The sequence below is a fragment of the Aplysia californica genome, unplaced genomic scaffold (assembly GCF_000002075.1).
Source record: "Aplysia californica isolate F4 #8 unplaced genomic scaffold, AplCal3.0 scaffold00565, whole genome shotgun sequence".
In the NCBI taxonomy this organism is placed as follows: domain Eukaryota; kingdom Metazoa; phylum Mollusca; class Gastropoda; order Aplysiida; family Aplysiidae; genus Aplysia; species Aplysia californica.
The window spans coordinates 336,229-342,851 of NW_004797835.1; positions in this window are offsets into that span (position 1 = coordinate 336,229).

Sequence of the window (6,623 nt, forward strand, 5' to 3'; positions counted from 1 at the left end):
ACCAAAATTGATTAACTTTTTGAACTAAAGTTTAAAAATCTATTGGCGATGTATTTTCCTGTCTCGTACATTTTAAACAATGAATAGAGGGAGCCTAAAGCTCTAGGCGAAAATGTGTGACGTCACGACTCTGCGCGATGTCACGGTGGAAGGGTTCAGCTAGGTTTTCGCGGATTTGGTTGATAAAAGGGTAAGACTACACTAGCCAAGGTAAGACTTCTACGATAACTATTTAAACGTTTTCTGGAAGAACAAAGAATGGTTTACTAAAACAAGGGTAGTTTGAAAAAAATATGACGAGAAAATTTATAAAAAATCAAAGGTTAAAAATTGTCTATTTTTCAACTTGAAATATTTCAAGACTCATTAGTCGCACATCGACCTGGAAAGAAGCGTTTTGAAGGCCATCCACAGGTCTTTAAAGACATGTATCGGACTTGAATGTTGGTCCCCTAAATTGAACAAGAATATGGGCTGTTTGAACCCACTGTCGCGATGAGACGTCATGTCCGGAAACAAAACCCTATGGGACTTTCCGAAGCCAAATGACGCCATAGTGAGCGCATTCACTGAAGTGCCTAATGTAAAAATCAATATAATTGTTCGATTAAAGAGATCTTGTATTCATTTTTAAATCGTCTTTTAATATCTGCCTGCAAAGTTTCAGCATGTTTGGTTTAAAAACAAAAAAGCCTTGGGCATTTAAAAAAACTAACACTATTAAAAAATCCAAAATGGCTACCATTTTGAGCTATTTTTAAAATGTGAACACAACTTTTTGTGTTTTCTATTGCATAAGTCATCTAATTAGCCTTCAAAGAAAAAATTCAAGCACTAAAACGCACCTTAAAACATTATGTTTGGAATTAAAGCTTGTTTACCAGCACATGCCCTCAAGTTATGGTGACATTTATTGTTGTATGCTGCATTTCACCACTATCAGTTGAGTAACTCCTAATTATGCTCAAACTGCAAAACAGGCTCAGAGTCAGAGTAAGCTTTTTGCAGGTGACAGGGATGGCACGTAGGGTGACTTCAGTCAGACGGAAGAAATTTTTGTCCTGGTATTCTAGATTCTTTTGCTTTTCATACCTTCAGTAAGTTACAAATTTTATCTAATTTACAAATGTTTTACAAGAGCATTAAATCTGTTTTTAATTTTGTTTTCTCAGTAAGATATCCCTCAGTGTAAAAAAAAATTGTTAAAAAATACCATATTTTTCGAGAGAGGAAAAAATACTGCACTGCACACAAATGTGTAAACACTTCGCCCCGCTCAACTTATAGCCTATATAGGCCTACACTTTTCGAGGAATAGATATAATAATAAGGTTCGTTGCCGGAGAACAATGAGCGAAGCCACGTCGACGGGGACTGTTCACCCCAATGATAATAAAAATCCATGATAATGCAATGGGCCAAAAAATGTGCGCTGGCACGAAACGCCTGGGCGCGTCAACTCGGCCAACACTGATCTGCTTCCTGATCAGCTCACACCTGGTGGGGGTACGTGTAGTGTAGCTCGTTGTTCCATTGTTGTTAGGAGCAGAGACCGTAAATACCGAGACGGTGTAATCCTTCTCCGGCCTTTGTGCATTGTCGGAGAATCGAGGTCAGTGACGAGTGCACGTTGCTCTGCGTAGTAATAAGCTCACACAACACACGCAGTACAGCGCTGTACAGTGACTAGTTGGTCCCATATTAGTATTTAAATTAATCTAAATTCATGAAGATACTTTTTTAAATCTAGCCTCAATTGTTGTTGAAAAATATGAATACATGTACGTTAAGATAAATTGATACAAACTGCTGTGCAAAGTTTAGGTTACATTGATTCACCCGTTAAAGAGATGTTTTGAGGACAAGTTGCGCCACGAATTTTTAACTGCACTGTAAAGATCATCGTGCAGTCTGACGTTAATAAATACACTGACTCATAGTCCAAGGTGTTGCATTTGCAGGAATCACCTTTGTTTTTCAATTACGTTTGGCCCCTGGAGATGCTTCCGCGGAAGCCGAGTGTTTCAGAGTGTTCTCAGCAGAGGGTTTCCTGGGGTAATAATAGTTGTAAAGCGCATAGAGCATGCTTTTGAGCATGGCTATGCGCTACATAAATGCGATTATTATTATTTTCATTTTCAACTTTAGATTCTGTCTACTGTGCGCACTGTTCATCAAAGGTTTAAAATGCGTTATATTTTAAAAAAAACAGCTTCAAACCAACAAAGTCCACAAGTTTGAAAGTGGCTTTTTCAAGCCACCGTGACGACAATGTTCAAACTGTTTCTGGCTGATCAGGGTCAGGTCCCTTGCATTCATGGGAAAATGAGGATTGTTCTAATATATCCCTGTGCATGCCTTGCAGACTACATCGTAAAGTTTCTTCAAAGTGTATCCACTTACGTCAGAAATTTCATTAATTAAGTGCATTGCATCTTTAATGTATCGCAAAATTTAACAAAACCAACAATGTATATGTGTTCTTTATCAAGGTCTACCGGAATTGCAACTATTGTTCGACTGAAATTCTCACTCGTTAGACTTTGATTTATTAAAAAGCTATCCACTACATCCCTGCAACTAACTGCTTGAAGGCGATGCGATCGCAATTTTGTCGGCCATTATCTGTCTCTTCAAAAGAAAATGTAACTGTTGTGTGTGTGTGTGGGGGGGGGGGGTCTGGATTGTCAAGATATGTCCACCTTTACCTCTCATGGTGACTGAAAACAGATGTTCAAGTTGATCTTGATATCACTGTAAGTAGGCACTTCAGTGAACGCGCTCACTATAGCGTCATTTGGCTTCGGAAAGTCCCATAGGGTTTTGTTTCCGGACATGACGTCTCATCGCGACAGTGGGTTCATACAGCCCATATTTTTGTTTAATTTAGGGGACCAACAGTCAAGTCCGATACATGTCTTTAAAGACCTGTGGATGGCCTTCAAAACGCTTCTTTCCAGGTCGATGTGCGACTAATGAGTCTCGAATATTTCAAGTTGAAAAATAGACAATTTTAACCTTTGATTTTTTATAAATTTTCTCGTCATATTTTTTTCAAACTACCCTTGTTGGTAAACCATTCTTTGTTCTTCCAGAAAACGTTTAAAAGGTTATCGTAGAAGTCTTCCCTTGGCTAGTGTAGTCTTACCCTTTTATCAACCAAATCCGCGAAAACCCAGCTGAACCCTTCCACCGTGACATCGCGCAGAGTCGTGACGTCACACATTTTCGCCTAGAGCTTTAGGCTCCCTCTATTCATTGTTTGAAATGTACGAGACAGGAAAATACATCGCAAAGAGATTTTTAAACTTTAGTTCGAAAAGTTAATTAATTTTGGTAATGTTTTATAATCACTTACCTCACGTTGTGCCTTAGTTCATTCGATAGTATAAAGAAAATGAGATTTTTTAGACCCAAGTATTTCCTTTTCACTGAGCTCCCCCCTCCCTCCTTTTTTCCCTTGCCCAAAGTCTTTCATTGTGTAGGCCTGGGGCCTAATTCTAGTATGAAGAGTCCGGACTCGTGTGGTTAATACAGTCAAAAATTAAATTGGGACTCCTATTAAAGTATCTGATGCTATTATTTGCTTGACATAGTTTCTTAGGTCTATTGTTAGTACCGATCCAGATTTTCTTTCTTTTCTGTCGCATGAACAAGAACGAAAAATGCTATGTACTGGATTGTGGGATCCACTGCATGCCCCCCCCCCCCCTCTCTCTCTCTCTCTCTCTCTCTCTCTCTCTCTCTCTCTCTCTGGGTGTATGTGTGTGCGTGTGTGTGTGTGTGTGTGTGTGTGTGTGTGTGTGTGTGTGTGTGTGTGTGTGTGGGTGTGTGTGGTTTCGTGTGTTCCCGCTCCCCTCTTATTTTCATAACCGTACCTCTCTTTTCTTCTCCATCCCACTTTACCTGCTCTTCAACTTTAAACATTTTCTCTATTATACATCCTTCTTGTCTTATTTGTCTTATAATCACCATCGCCGCCATCCTTCCACGACTTACGGCATTAGCTGTGTAAGCCTATTACTCTTTTCCACTGGATGAACCAACCCTGAAGAAAGATACCAGTTGCAACAAACTAAGCACTTTTGCTCCTCAGTTCTTACTTTATTTTACTTTTTCCTTCCTCTGGTATCCTTAGGATGTCGAGGGGAGGTGCAGGTTTCGTCGTCTGTGATGCTAAATAGTTTTATTGTTCCACGGCCTTTTTAACCCCATCCAGTCAGGTCTTTCTTGGTCTTCCTCTTGATTTAAAGCCGGATTCGCGGGTGTGGTAAGCTCTAGCCGCTAGTTGTTTCTTGGGCAATCTGGTTAGATGTCCGAACCATTTGACTCTTTGACGCTCTAATAAATTTACTACTGGTAGATGTATGGTCTCGTTCCTTATGCGGTCTCCTCTGGTGACGTTGGTGGTTTTGCAGAAACATCTAACTTCGCGTGCATTGATTTTCCTTTCTCATGCCTTGTTTAGAGATCATGTTTGGCACTGGTATGTTAATGTTGGTATGGAGATTCTATTGCTGAGCTGGGGATGTCACTTCAGTTTGGATATTCTTGTGACTGAGAAGGGGTGCTAGCTGGTAGGTCACTGCATTTGCCTTCATATTCATAGTTCTTTTTCTTTGTCCATACGCCCATCTAGGGAGAAGATGCTTCCCAAATATTTAAATTCCTCTACTTGTTGGAGTTGTGTTCCGCCAACAAGGATGTTGAGTTTCCCTGGGTTTTTTCTTGCCTTCATAACTTCTGTTTTTGAAATGAAGATTTTCATGTTTAGATGTTTACATTCGTCATTAATTAATTTTGTGGTGTGTTTTTTGTGCTTCCTCTTCGTCTGTATTTAATGTACTCTGGTCATCAGCAAATACAAGCTCGCTCAGTTCATTGATGTTGTCATTTGCTGCTTTCGTGATCTTATCCAAGTAAGTGATGAGCGGAGAGAGGACACACCCTTGCCTCACCCCAGACGTGATGGGGAAACAGTCCAATAGTCCTTCTGTTGACCTTTCGGCACACAGGCTGTTTTTATAAAGTGCCATGATGTTTTTGAGCAATTGTCCTTTAACACCATATTACTCTAAGACTACCCCCCGGGGCGATGCCACTGACTGAAGTGTCTTTATGCCGTTCCAAAACTGGGGACGTTCTAATGCACAGTAGAATTGTAAATGGGCTGATCGAACAATGGCATGCTCATAACTATGCCGGAACTACAATAGGGAACTGCGCCTCTTTCTTTCCTGATCCTTACTATCGTCATTTTCCTCTACTTCTTTTGTATGTTTGTCACACTCTTGTGGCCCGCTGTTTCCGGGGTGCCTTGTTAGTCAAAGCAGACTTTGTGCTGTAGAAGCTAGAAAGGTGAGCAGAGTAAGTTTGATTCCCTGTTAGGACTTCTCTGTTGACATTCACCCCTTGGCGCTCATGTGACCTTATGCAGTTGCGGGTGCCGTAAAACCGCTACTAAAACCTCTAAGACTTCCCAAAGTTGACATTTATTTACCCTGTCGAACGCCTTTTCTTGGTCCACGAAGACGATATTGAGGTCTTGTCATGTCCAATGGCAGTCTCATACAACTGTCCGAATGCAAAAAAACCGTCAGTACAGCCCTTGCCTTTTCTGAAGCCAAACTGGGATTCATTGAGTTGAGTCTCTACAATTGGTCTCATTCTCATTTCCAGTATCTTGGCAAACGTTATATCCACATGGCTGAGAAGGGATATTCCTCTGTAGGCTCTGTGTTGTTTTTGTCGCCCAGGCCAGGTTAAGTATCCTCCTTAGCCCGAATTCTCCGATATGGCCGTGTAGTCTCTTCTGCTGTGATGTTTTCAACGCCTATCGCTTTGTTTGTGGGGCTATTCTTTATAACGTGTTGGGTTTCACTCGGCAGTAGTGATGGTTCTGGAGTGGTTTCTTTCGGTGAGAAGCTGTTAGCTGTTGTTTCTGCTGTAGGATTCAGCAGCTCCTGGAAATAGCGTTTCTATCTTTCCTTAATCTTTGGCTTTCTGAAAATAGGGTTTTCCGTACTCATCATTGACTAATTCAGTTTGGTTGAATTGTTCTTCCCGCATCCTCGTGCTTTTTTAAATCTCTTGTAAAACTCTCTTGAGGGTTTTCTTTACATTTTGTTACCAGCTGTTCTCCATATACTGACCAGGATCTGTTCTCAGCTTCTTTTACTACCCTTGATGTATAGCGGCGGTCCTTTCTGTATAGGATGTAATCTTCCTACGTCTTTGATTTCTACCACTTTTTAAATGCCTTTTTCTTCAGTTGGACGGCGTCCTTCACTTGGTCATTCCTCCATATAGTTGTTTTCTTTTTCTGCCCTCTTGTTTTCCTGGTGCCGAACTCTTCTTTTAATTCTCTGTACACACGTGCATTGAAGTGGCTCCATTCCTCTTCCTTGTCTCCCAATTTTGGGGGACATTTGTGAAATACGAGTACAACTTTCAAACGTTCATGTATCTTATCCTTGTTGTTGTCATTTATATTTCTGAGATTTACGACTTCTCATCGTTTCTTTGCTTCTGGCCTTTTCCTGTTTGGTGTGTCAATAGTCATGATGACTGGTCTGTGGTCAGTGTCTGTGATGTAGATGGGAATCACTCTTGAGTCTCTGATT